The sequence below is a fragment of the Pleurodeles waltl genome, chromosome 11 (assembly GCF_031143425.1).
Source record: "Pleurodeles waltl isolate 20211129_DDA chromosome 11, aPleWal1.hap1.20221129, whole genome shotgun sequence".
NCBI classification, from domain to species: domain Eukaryota; kingdom Metazoa; phylum Chordata; class Amphibia; order Caudata; family Salamandridae; genus Pleurodeles; species Pleurodeles waltl.
This window is the reverse complement of record NC_090450.1, coordinates 259,098,208-259,112,486: the sequence shown is the minus strand read 5'-3', so window position 1 is coordinate 259,112,486 and position 14,279 is coordinate 259,098,208. Positions and strand designations below refer to the sequence as shown.

General features: G+C 45.7%; 1 pseudogene; it reads right to left on the bottom strand.

Annotated features, from left to right (window-relative positions):
• Positions 1 to 11,634: 11,634 nt before the first annotated feature.
• On the bottom strand, positions 11,635 to 11,743 carry LOC138266813 (5S ribosomal RNA; annotated as a pseudogene).
• Between the last annotated feature and the right edge of the window lie 2,536 nt (positions 11,744 to 14,279).

Sequence of the window (14,279 nt, the reverse complement as noted above, 5' to 3'; positions counted from 1 at the left end):
GCAGTGGATGTTGTCGTGTCTGCATCTGTATGGTGTTTGCGTGAGTGCTTGTGGGATGAAGTGTAGTGCTTGTGTTTGCCTGTGCCACTCTTGGGTGTTGTTTTGTGTGCATGCACGTCTGTATGTGGGCTTGGGATGGGTTGGGGTTGAGGGGAATGGGACTGGGAAGTGTTAGTTGGAGGGGGGAACGGTAGAAACAGGGACAATGGCTGCCATCAGAGAGGAGGCCAGAGCCTAAATCGATCTTTGTTGGGCCACCAATCCACCGTGAATGCCCTCCAGGAATGCATTGCATTGCTGCATCTGGGATGCCAGTCCCTGGATGGCATTTATAATGGTTGACTGCCCTACAGAGATGGATCTCAGGAGATCAGTAGCCTCCTCACTCAGGGCAGCAGGGCTCACTGGGGCAGGGCCTGAGGTGCCTGGGGTGAAGGAGATGCCCACCCTCCTGGGTGAGCGGGCACGGGCAACTCACTGAGGGGCTAATGGGAGGGCAGTGCTGGTACGGGGTGGCAGATGAACCTGCAGCTGGGGTGGTCACCGAGGTATCTGCCACCACCAGGGAACTCCCATTGGAGGAGGTATCTGAGTCTGCGTTGTCACCTCCAGTCTCCACCATGGTGCTCCCCTCACCCTCCGTCCCACTGGCTCCCTTGGCGTCAGTGGACTTTGCCTTCTGGGTCCTGTGGGATGCAGCTCCCTCTGTCGCTGGTGCCCCTGCTCCTCTGCCAGATGATGCTAATGCACACAAGGACAGGATGACAAAACAAGAAAGGGGGGGAGAGAGAGACAAAGGATATACTGGGTCAATGATTGCATCAACACCACTATTGGCATTCACATCACCGTCACACACAGGGAACAGGCTTAAGCACTATGCTTGCACTATCAATGATATTGCTCGTTACTAAGGCAAGATGAGGGTCACACATCGCCAACTGCAGCACTCCTGGGACCCACGATGCCCTGCCTGAAATGGACTGCTAACAAGCTAGGTTACCTGTTTTTGCCATAGACCCATTACCCTTGAGATAGCCCACGCTGTAATGTCTGGCCTGGCTTTAGGGGCACCACTAACACAAATCTACCATACGGATCCCACCCCAGCTGCCAAAATATGTAATGATACCCACTGTAGTCACCCACTTGTGGCTGCTGTGATTCCCTCAAGCGCCCATCCAGCTCAGAGTTGGCCACTGCTAGTATGTGGGACATCAGGGGGGTCAGCATTTGACGGGCACCCCTTCCTCGTTGGAAGGCCATCCCCAGCTGGGCCTCCACTATCTTCTGTGCCCAACGTCTCAGGTCCTCCCACCGTTTATGACAGTGGGTGCTCTGCCTGCCATAGACACCCAGGGTCTGCACGTCTTTGGCGATGGAATGCCATATTCCCTTCTTTTGATGGGCGCTGACCTGCAGAGGCAATACAGACAGGAGAACTCCATTAAACAAACAGTCCAGTCTGTCACACAAATGGCCCACCATACCCGTTTCCATCACCATTGGCAGACACATCACCCAGTGCACACCATGTACACCGCCACATGACATTCCCCCACCCCCTTACAACATGCTTGCACACACATCTCCATGCATCCTTCACACATGCATCGTGCCCATGATGTACTCACCTGTTGGTCTGGAGGCCCAAATAGCTGTCCGTACTGGGTAGGACCCCATCCACCAGTCGCTCCAACTCCACTGAAGTGAAGGCAGGGGCCCTTTGCCCAGTCACACGGGCCATGGTAGGTGCCAGACACAGGTCACAGCAGCACACGCAGTGTAGGTGTTCTCCTGTAGAAGGTCAGGAAACAAGTGAGGAATCACATAGTAAATGGTGGTCACGTCCACAGCGGTGTACACCGTCACCGTTGGCGCAGTTCCCCATTGGCCACTGTACTTTATAGAGCCCCGTATTAGCCTATTGGGAATTGCATGGTGGTGCAAGACCACCTTCCGCCACGACACCCAACGTCGGCGGAATTACCTAATTTCCACCTTTCCCTACATACAGGACAGGCAGAGGCCATTTCAGGGGGGAGAGACAGTAGTGTTGATTATAACTCCGTCACAGATTGGATTGGCACATACCTCGCCATTAACACTGTCCCATTACATAAGTGCACCGTGTAGACTGCAGCTGTGGTTTCATTGTTCCATTTGTGACAGCCTACTCACTCTTGTGTCCCTTAGATACGTACCGCTGCGGATGAATAGGAGTAGGAGACAAACTCCTGTGTACAGACCCCTTGTGGACTTAGCTACGCTGGAGGACAGGCACATTATACTCACCTATAGACTGAACGGGGCCACAATCACAGAGCTGTGTGCCCACTAGGAGCCAGACCTGATCTCATCTATCCATCATCCAACTGGGATCCCCCCTGTTGTGCAAGTGCTACCAGTGCTCTATTTCTTGGCAACTGATTCCTTCAAGTGACAGTGGGCTTGGCAGCAGGAACGTCACAGCCAATGTTTTCAATTGTGTTGGCAAGAGTTTTGTCTGCCCTGGTAAAACACGTGTGCAGCTACATTTCTTTCCCCCAGGTGGAAGATTTGGCCACTGTGAAGGCAGGATTCTGTGCAATGGGACATATCCCCAATATTATTGGGGCTATTGACGGTACACATATTGCGTTTGTACCCCCCTGCCAGAATGAACAGGTGTCCAGGAATCGTAAGAATTTCCACTCACTGAATGTATAGCTACACCATCGGACCAGTACATCTCCCACGTCAATGCTAAGTATCTTGGGTCGGTGCAGGATGCCTTTTTTCTAAGGAATAGCAGCATTCCAAATGTGATGGCCCAACCACAGAGGCACAGGGGTGTGGCCAATAGGTGAGCCATGGTTCTCACCCACTGTACATTACTGTATGCCTTCTGGTGTTAACCCCATTGGATTGTTTGAGGATAAATGCTGTCCCCCAATACTTGCAGGTGGCTCTGGCAACCCAAACCTATTGAGGCTGCTAGCCACTGCGAGGAATGCCAGGATAGGGACTGAGGAACATTTTAATGAGGCACATGTCTAACCAGATGGATCATCGAAAGGACTTTCGGCCTCTTGAAGGCCAGGTTCAGTTGCCTCCATCTGACAGGTGAGTCCCTGTGCTACTCACCCAAGAAGGTCTGCCAGATAGTAGTGGCATGCTGCATGTTGCACAACCTGGCCCTCAGGCGCCTTGTACCTTTTCTGCAGGAAGAGGAGACTGGAGACACCCCTGTGGCAACAGTAGACCCTTAGGACAGTGAGGATGAAGAGGCTGAGGATGAGGACAACAGAACATCAGTTATCCGTCAGTACTTCCAATGAAACTCAGGTGAGACAGTACAACTGCACATTTCTATAACTATTGGTGTATTCTGTGTGGCTGTGGCATGATGGCATTAACTTCCTTTTATCTCAACTTACTGTCACCTATGGTTAGTCATTTTACAGATGTTGGTGATATAACAAATGTAAACTGATGTGCTGACTACCGACAGCTGCAGGTCATTATTTCAATGCTCTCACAGTGTACAGTTAATTTGCAATGGATGTGACTGTTTCCATAAATACACATTTTCTAAACTTAAAATACTAGCAGTCAAATTGTGTTCAAGGGTGTTTATTGAAGTGCTAATAAATTGAGGGGAATGTGCAATGGAATGGAGTGAAAATGGAGGAAAGTCCAGGGTATTTTTCCAGTCTGTTTGTAGCACAGGTGCAGTGTCCAATGACCATAGGGAGGGGAGCAACAGCAGTTCTAAGTGCACAAGGTGACTGACTGGGACACAAGGGGGACAATCAGGAAAGTCTCATTTCCTGGCGGGGTCTTGGCAAGTGTCTCTGGCTTCTGTCTGGTTCACAGGGAACGTTTGTGGGGTGGTTCACCTTCTGCAGGGAGAGGGGTGCTGGTGGCCTGTGGGTCATGTGGGGAGGGGGCTCCTGTCCACTAGTGGTAGCAGACGTGGAGGGCTGGTCAATGGACTGGCTAGTGGTAGGGGCCCACTGGTGTGCTGTTGCCTCGCTCATGATGATGGCCACGTCTGCCAGCACCCCTGCTATGGAGATCAGGGTGGTGTTAATGGCCTGCAAGGGCTCCCTGATCCCCTGGTACTGTCCCTCCTGCAGCCACCTGTTCTCCTGCATGTTGTCAAGGATCTGGCCCATCGAGTCCTCAGAATGTTGGTAGGCTCCCATGATCTCTGAGAGTGCCTCCTTGAGAGTCAGTTCCCTGGGCCTGTCCTCCCCGTGGTGCACAGCAGTCCTCCCAGTGTCCCTGTTGGCCTGTGCCTGTGTCCCCTGAATGATGTGCCCATGGCGACTGACCCCAGGTCCCTGATTGTCTTGGAGGTGAAGTGTGGCCTGGCATCCCTGTACAGGTGGGCTTACTGCTGATTGATGTGTCCTGGGGACAGATGTGTGGGTACACTGGGTGGGTTCAGTGGTGTTGGACACTGAAGGGGGAGGCTCTGTGGTGGTTTGTGAGTGGGCTTGGGTGACCGCTGTACAGTGGTCCCTGATGAGCCAGGTAGGTCATCCAGATCTAGAAGTCCAGAGTTATTGTCATCCCTGTGGGCATCTTCTGTTGGGGACTGGTTTGTAGTGGCACCTCCTCTCCGCTGACATTGGCTGGGGTACCTGTGGGTATGTAAGTGATGTGTTATGCTTCATGTGTGCAACATATTGCACATCCCTGGCTTCCCCTCTATCGTTGGTGTTGCCCTGCCACCTTTTGCTTTTGTATAGTGATGTACTGTGGGATTGTTAGTTTCCCTATGCTGTGCGTGCTTTTGTGATGGGTGTCCATGCAGGGCTGGGAGGGCTGTCCATGCATTGGTATAGTGGTTAGTCATATGTGTAGGTGCAGTGTGTGGGATGGAGTGGAGTGATGGAAGTGAGGGTGTGGGGGTGTGATGGCATACAGGTATGGGGTGTGATAAGTAATACATATTGACTCACCAGTGTCCAGTCCTCCGGCTACTACAACAAGTCCCTCAGGATGCAGTAATGCCAAGACTTGCTCCTCCCATGCTGTGAGCTGTGGGGGAGGAGGAGGGGGCCACCGCCAGTCCTCTGTATGGCGAACTGGTGCCTTGCTGCGATGGAGCCTACCTTCCCCCGTAGGTCATTGCACCTCTTCCTGATGTCATTCCTTGTTCTTGGGTGCTGTCCCACAGCATTCACCTGTGATGCTATTAATTGTGTTTGACCAATGACTTTGTGTTTCACCATTGCGCATATTAGTTGCTCAATGTTCACAGATTACATGTTGTGTTCAGTTTAGCTGCCTATTGGCTTTAACATGGCATTAGCCATTACATTCTGTATTCAGGTCAGCTGCCTATTGGCTTTGACATGGCATTAGACATTACATTCTGTATTCAGTTTAGCTGCCTATTGGCTTTGACATGACATTAGACATTACATTTGATATTTAGGTTAGCTGCCTGTTGGCTTTAACGTGGGGTTACACATTGCAGTTGAGACATTGCAGATGACCTGGTTTTTCCAAACTGTGTTTTTCCACATGATAGACCAAGCTGTGTTTTTCACACCAGGCTAGACCTGATAAGAGAGAGTACATTTGATGTTTTCCTTTCTGCTCAGCCTTGGGAAGAGGAGAAGTCTAGGAGATCTGGCCAGTCTCCTAAGGCTTGCGTAGTTTTCCCAAGTCTGAGAGGAGGGGGCACGCTTTTGGAACAATGGCTCTGGACAACGGCAGAGTGAGTTAGATTGAATCGGCGTGACTTCAGACAGGAACGGAGACGTCAGTTGCCTGCCTCCCGTTTACGTAGAAAATCTCTTTCTCTCAGTTGACCAGAGTCATCAACTTGCAGCCACCAGAAAGATGAAGCTGAGCTATAGGCCCTACGGTGATTCAATTTTGACTTTTATGCTTTGCTTTGAAGTTATGCTATAATATAATCACATGTATTTGCTGTGTACATTGCAACTGAGAAGTACTTTGATATATTTTGCTTTCATTGCTGTGACTACTTTTGAACATGTGCTGCCAGTCTACTAATTTCGTCTCTCAAAAACCTTGTGGTGAAGTAATAATAACAATAAATGTCTTCTTTAATCTCAGAAGTGCATTCCAGAGAGGTTCTGTAAGCTCGGTTATGAGATAAGAACAGGAAAGCAGAACATCACCTTGTCCACGATTCTCCACCATAGCTCCATCTTCCTTACAATGGATATCTGCTGTACTTGAGCTCCAAAGAGCTGTGGCTCTATACTGACAATTTCCTCCACCATGACCCTTAACTCCTCATCAGTGAAACGGGGGTGCCTTTGTGGGGACATGGGTGTTGTGTGGTGGGTGTTGGTGAGAGAGTGTTGAGTACTGTGGTGGGGTATGTGATGTGGGGTGAGTAAGGGATGTATGGGTGTGTGTCTGGTTGTCACAGTGGTCTTGGTGTCAGTCTGCTGGTAATAATTTATATTCGTAAAGGGTTGTCTGTAATGTGGGTGAGTGTTTTATAGTGCTGTAGGTCTGGGTGTGGTGTTTGTATGAGTGTCAGGTGTGTATTTTTCGTATTGGCCAATGTAGTGTTGTTTTGTATGTGGGTGACCATTCTGAGCGCGGAGGTATGTACCCCCAATGGTTCACCACCGTTGAATGTCTGCTGTGGTGATTCGTGGGTCATAATGTGATGGGCATTGTTATGTTGGCGTAACGGTATGGGTGCTGGGACCACCACTTTAGCACTGACTTGTGGGCTGGAGGATTTCTGTATGTGGCAGTATTCTGTCGAATTGGTGTGTGTTTGTCATAATATGGCCAACTGATATTCGCCACTGCTGCGGTATGTTGGCTGCCATCACCGTGGCAGTAAGTGGGATTTACCGCCAATGTCATAATGAGGGCCATAGTATCCTATATATCATTTACAAATATATCATCTCATTAGATGTAGATTTTCATTTAACTCCAAGGATATGATATTTTTGTGAATAATATTTCAGTCCCAAATCGATATCTATAGCAGACAATATTATGGGTCTGTCCTGTCTTGACATGCAACTTTCTAAATACATATGTCTAATGAATTACAATCAAATAGAATAATTGCTCTGCTTTTCATGTGTCTGTGTCTTCTTACCAGATATGTGTGTTGTTTATTGGCTGTAGGAAATGGGGAACTTGCTCAAAGTTTTTATGTGTTAAGTTTCCATGGCCCAAGCACAGCCCAAAACTTTTGCTGCCCTTTATACAATTGTATATGCTTTGGCAGCCTATCATTATTGCATTCTATATATGTAAGTATTTAGAAACTAACTGGATGGAAAAGTCCTCATGACTTTTTTATCACACGTTGAGACAACATTTTACAATGAGTATTATATGCATATTCTTACCACTTGCATGGTGACATCTAACAACCCTAAGACCATGTGATATGATGTTTACACATAAGGGACCATGTTATATCAAGTGCCTTGGTTATGGCACTTTGATATTACAGAAGGGACTAAACAAGCATTTGCAGCCCATTATTAATGTATGTATGTTAGAAACTGGATTTCTAATTGGCAAAGGTATACACTCTCTCTAAGTAAGTATGACAATCCTAGCCAGAGTAAATCAGATACACACTCTGAATGAACTCTCACTCACCCTCTGGTAGATTGGCACAGAGCAGTCAGGCTTAACGTCAGTGGCAATGTGTAAAGTATTTGTGAACATTTTTAATTACAGTAACACAATGAAATACACCAGTTTAAAATAAACAGATAATATTTATCTCTTTAAAGCAAGACCAAAACAACAAAAGTCCAATAAGTAGAACTTGAGATGTGAATATTTAAAGATTAAGGGCCATATTTAGACCTTGGTGGAGGGGAATACTCCGTCACAAATGTGACGGATATTTTGTCTGCCCTATTATGAGCCCCATAGGATAAAATGATATATTTATACGGGGGCAGGATATCCATCACGTTTGGGACAGAATATTCCCTTCTGTCGACTTTTAGATCAGGCCCTAAATATCAAACAAGTGCTTAGCATTCACTAGCGGTCAATTGGTTACTTGAGGTTGCGAGGAGTAATTCAAATCTAGGCTGACTGCGATGGAGGATTGGCCGGCTATAGAACCCACAGAGGGTCCACTGAAACAGTACCTTTGATGGAGCAACGCATCAATAGCAAGGGCATGATGCGCTGGCATTTCTCATTCACTTGGGGCTCTGTGTCACCATCGGGCTCCGTAAAAGTGAATGCAATGTATTGTCTTCGGTCTGCACAGTCTGTGAATCAGTTGTCATTAGGCAGCCGCTGCATCGCTGTCAAGGAGCAAAGTGCCAATTTTTTCACTTGGAACGATGCATCGCTTTTTTGAGGTTTTAGCTGCATAACCCACTTTTTAGGCCCAGGACTGGAGGGGGGCACCTCAGGCAAGGGTAGGACTCACACATCGCAGAGTTCAGCAGCACCAGGAGAGTTGCAAGACGTTTTTAATATCCCTGAGACTGCAGAAGAACATGGGGCAAATCAACAAGCCCTTCTATTGTTCAATGATGTAGAGAAGCAAGAGGCACCATGCCAACACAGCAAAACAAGTACAAAGTGGCAGTCCCTCCTACAGCACAGCAAGTAATAGGTCAACACATCAATACACTTGTATAGTGGCAGTTCATTCTGGCAGCACAGCAGTTCTTCTTTCCTGGCAGAGTGTCATTGGTTCCAATAGAGATTTGATTTACTGTGGTTTGGGGGTCTACTACTTATACCCAAATTTGCCATAAAAGTGGGAGAAACTTCAGAGAGGCCTTTGAAGAACACAAGGTCCTTGCCCTTCCCTTCCCTGGCTCCAGGACTCTACAGGGCATTATGCAGCACTTTGTGTCAAGAGAGGCACAGTTCCATTCAGGTGTAAGTGCCAGCTCCTACCACCCATCATGGCCAAGAAGGCCCATGAGCATGGTGATGGGCCATTACGATGCACATATCACACACAAGCTCCCTTTGTATGTGACTGTCTAGAGAGTATGCACAATGCCCAGTTTTCAATAGCCCCAGATGTGTATCCAGAGACAGGCAGAGACACAGAATGGTTAAAGTAAGAAAATGCTAACTCTCTAAAACGTGGCATGTTCAGATGTGCAATTTAAAACACAACTTCAAAATAAGTTGCTGTTCATTATAAATTGTGGGCCGAGAGACACCAAACTCCATATTTCTATCTTTTCCCATTTGGTACTTGCACTTAAAAGATGCTGTAAGGTAATACTAATGCTATCCTATGAGAGAGATAGGCCTAGGAATAGTGAAAATTGAATGTAAGAGTGTTTCACTATCTAGACATGTTAAACTTGAAAGTACATGCCCAACTTTTTACATACACTGCACCCTGCCCTTGGGGTAACTAGGACCTACCTTAGGGGTGACTTACATGTAATTAAAAGGAAGGTTTGGGCCTGGCAAGTGGGTACACTTGACAAGTCAAAAATGCAGTTTAATAATGCACACAAAGGCTCTGCAGTGGCAGGCCTGAGGCACGTTTGAAAGACTACTGTAGTGGGTGGCACAATCGGTGCTGCAGGCCCACTAGTAGCATTTGATTTATAGGCCCTGGTTGCATGTGTTGCTCTTTACTAGGGATTTACAAGTACAATACATATGTCAATTATGGAGAAAACAATATTACCATATTTAGAGTACAAAGCAGCTGCACTTTAGCACTGGTTAGCAGTGGTATACTGCCCAGAACCCTAAAAGCCAGCAAAAATGAAGTCAGAAAACTGGAGGTCAGAGGACAAAAAGTTAGGGAAACTCACGCCAAAGATGCGAGGTCTAACAATCTATATATGTATGTATATATGCAAGGTACTGCTATAGGGCTAAGCTGATCAAAAGTCGGCAGAGCACTGTAAAAGTTCCTGAATAAACATAAAGTCAATGGGTGTGCGAAGAGGTGGCTTAGTTGCAGACAGGTAATGCACTGTGATGTACTCATCTTTGAAGAGGTGGGTCTTCAACTCTTTCTTAAATTGGAGCAGCACTTAGGCTGCACTGAAGGATACAGGGATTTTATGCCAGCTCCTTCATTCATAGATGGAAAAAAAACTTTTCTTTTTTACATTTCTTAGACTGCAATTTGATGTTGTCCTGGTTGCAGGTGTGCTGAGAACCACCCGAGATGGTGAGATTGTCTGCAAGATAAACAAAAACTTTGGTTGCGGTGGGTTTGTACGTGATGCAGATACTTTTGATGCTGGTGCAGGCCGGTTATGGAAACCAATGGAGTACCATCATGACTGGTGTGATGTGATCATATTTCTTCAAGCCCTGAATAAGATGTGCTGAGAAGTGTTGTTGAAAGTAGCCAAAATCTCTCTGTGAAATACAGGGGAAATCATAAGTAAATCAGCGGGCATCTGCATGAAACCACTGTTTTGTTAGTCGCTAAAATCTTATAATCCATATTATTTCCCTGCAGGCAGAAATACATTGACAACTAACACCTGGAAGGAAACTAATAGAGATTCTAACATGGCCACTTAGAATGAGGGCCTAATTTATGTATGGAGAAATGCATTAATTTGTGTTCCATTTTTTAGTTTGAGCGTTAGCGTTCAGCCTGCTGTATACTAAAGTATACAATAAAGTAAGTTCCAAAATTTTGATTTGTTAGGTGCAGTGTCCTTCAAAAATCCTTGCTTGCTAGTGGTCAGTTCTGCCTCTTTGTCCTGCCTTTTTTCACTTTGGGAGCAGCACAAGGTACTGTGTAATTGCGCTATGTCCTGTTTATCTCTTCTGTAAGGGACTATTTTGGGGCATTTGCCTGTTTCACCTCAACAGTGTGGGTGCTTGTTCAGTCCCTCCTCCCCACCAGCTCCCTCTGTAAACATAAACCAACAGCAGAGCGTCTTTTCCAGGGCCAGCTCGCCCTCGCTCTCTTTATTTTCAGTCTGTGTGGCAAGAAAAGTCCACTCAGTAATTTACAACGCTAGGAGCTCTAACTCGAGCAAACACAAGAGCATTGCATTCCCCCACCCCACCACCAGCCTTGTAAACTCCTAACCTGACTTTTCTTGCCACACAAATGAAAACAAATGCACCGAATACATCATTGTCCTTTTATTCACATTTCCGACAGGCTGTGCTGATTTTTTCCATTTGGTTGCCAATAGTGGGCTCAAGCACTATTTCTTGGGGGCTAAGGCTTATTCATGGCACAAGTCTTAAAGAAAATTAGTGGGGGGACTGACCAAGTTAGACACTATGCAAGTGACATCAGGGCACATGACACCACGGCGTGTGAAATCGCACCTGGAATCACAGGTAGTGGCATCCCAACCTATGACCTGACAGGAAATGACATCACAAGAAGTGAGATCTGGTCTTAAGACCTCACGCATATGCTTACCGCAAGAAAGCAAAGCCTTAGCCAGGGATCCCTTTGCCTGTTTTGGAGCAAATGTTTTCTTCAGCCTGGGCCGAGTGCAAAGTGCAGAATAATTGTAAGTTTTCCTTTGGAAAGTGTGTATTTTAGTGTTATTGCAGAACTTTTTTTTTTTTTTTTAAGACAGTAAAAAAAAGAGTGCAGGAAATAAAAAGTGGAAAATGAAATTGGCGAGTAAGCTGTGTAATTTGGCTAAGACGTGCAGCACGTAGGGTATGTGAGAGGCAAAATGAATACAGCACCTGGTATTCCCAGGCAGTCTCTCATCCAAGTACTAACCAAGCCCGACCCTGCTTAGTTTCCGAGATCGGGTGCATTCAGGGTGGCATGACCGTAGGCAGGAAAAGCTGCAGGTTCAGCTCTCTTCTGCTCACCAAGCCCACCGCCCGGAGCCTGCTGCTCTTAATTGCACCTGCACAGGCTCCCCTTGGGAAGTCGGACATGCGCTCACTGCCGGAGGCCCAATGCCCCAACCCACATGGAACACCATTTTTAGGGTCGAGCCTGCGTTGCATGCATTTGCGCATGCGTTTTGCTTGCGAGACACATTAGGAGTTAGAAAAGGGCTCGGAGCCCCGCCCATGTCACGTCAGTGTCTTTCAGTAGTTCGTGGGCTTGCATTTCAAAATCTGCTTGCTTTCATTAGTGGAAGGCATGCATACTTCATGCCTTTTCCGGTGGTTAGCCCTCCTCGATCACAGCGACCAAGCACTGAAAACATGCGAGGCTCTCTGTTTTCCGTCTGGTTTGTGGACTACTTTTTATCTTTTTTCGCAGCACGATCTCACTTGGCAGAAGTCAAGTGCTTTACATGACATCGACCCTGTTACATAGTTAATTGCACTTTTGCTTGTTAAGTAGAGAATTGCACTTTTGCCGATAGGTTGAATGTGGCAAGAAAAAGTCCGGTTGGGAGTTTACAACTGCTAATAGCTCTAACTCGGAGAAATGCGAGACCTGTTGCATTGTAAATGCTTGTCTTCTTTGAGAAAGCTCAAGGGTCAAATAGAACCTAAAGGAACGAAATAGGGGTTGGCTAAGTTTTATTAAATCAAATATATGTTAATTAACTAAACTCTAATTAAGTGAACTGATATAACAATCATAAAATTAAGTACAATCTAACAATAACGGTCTCTAGAATCATTAACATTAGACAAAGACTTCTTTCTACTTATTTGGACATTTTGTTCCCTGACATCTGGGGTCTTATCGTAGAAAAGGAGCAGTGGGACTTGCCACAGGTTACGATTGATTGGTATGTTAAGTAGTTGATTAGTTGACAGTGCTTTTTTATCACCTTACATAGTGGAAGATGTTTGCTTATCAGTGGAACAGTAAAGGCATGTGCTGCTTTAAGCCTGGAATGTAGAAGCCTTTGTTGACATATCTAAAGTAAGTAACAGAACATAACACATTACCAATTCCAGAATCCCAATCTCATAAGGAAGTAGTAAAAGGTGTTTGAAGCAAGCACTACTTTAATTTAGCACCAAGTACTTGAAAGAGCATTAGGTAAAAATGCTTTTCATCCCGCCCTGGTGTCTTTTATTTCGTATAACCCCTAAATATCCCAGAGAAAACAAAATATACAACAGAACTACGAAAAGCAAAAACTGTGGAATACAATTTTGAAAGGTCTCTGGTCTTTCTTGTCTCTGTTCTCTAAATACACACATATACCAATTCTCTAAATTTACTCATAGCACACGTTTTAAGAGGGAAATATCAGTAAAAGTAAGGCGCCTCAAACAATTGTAATAGCACACCTCCTGGTCTTCTCGGACAGTGGCTCTGTTTGTACGGAAGCTATCTAATAATGTGCAAATGTGGTAGAACTGCAAGTTAACCAATGCAACATTTACTGCATTGTTGTCATACTACCTCATTAGTAAAATAGGAAATTAAGTAAATTACAGAACATAGCCTTGTTTTCAGAGGTTTTCTAATGCTAAATTGGCAGCATCTGTGTTGTAGAACGGTTCTGTTCCTCCAAAGATTAGTCTTCTGTTTTGTAAGAATGGGACCTTTGGCGTGTCTAGAACCCAGGAATACATATTTGTATTTTCTGGTCTTTCTCTCTTTTCGAAAGCCCAAATGAGCTCAGGAAAAGCAATATACAAATCCCTGTAAACTTTCGCATGCAAACGAGATGTAACTGTATTAAAGAAAATACTGTATGTAATGACTATGAATGAGGGCAGAAAAAGCTTGACGCAAATGTCATAATTTACAAGGCCCAAGACAATAGAGGAATCGGTTTTCTTAAGGGGCATGCAAAATAGCAAATGATATGCAGATAAATCACTGGCATCTGCCTCACGCTTGTCGTCGGTATAACCAGAGACAGGTCGAGCCACGATGTTAACAGTGAAGTGAGGGAAATATCCATGGAAACTAATCTCTTCAATCCGCAATGCTAATCAATACTTCGATCAGACCACCGCCTACTTTGAGCCTCATTTACATGTTCCAGTTTCCATTTCTAAGTCTCTAGTGGCAGTGGTCACAGGTTTCCTTGCTGAGAGACTGCCAGTCAAGGAAGCAAGGCTATGAAAAGCACAGGGTTCAATTTATTTTCATCGTGATAACCTATTGCTTAACTGTTTTTGCACAAAGAGTATTTGGCTTGTGAAGGCTTAAAACAATACCTTATCCCAATGTAATAATATACTAAGGCCATTATTATGGATGTCCTCGATAATTCTGAGCCAAAATATACTAGGGGTGAAATGCCTGGAAGATTCCAGCAATACAGATTCTGGTGCGGAAAGCACCAATACGCACGTCGTATGCCACATTTTTTAGATAAACTCCCAATACGTACTATTTATTATAGTTGATGAGTTCCGAACCCCGGGATATCAGAATTTAC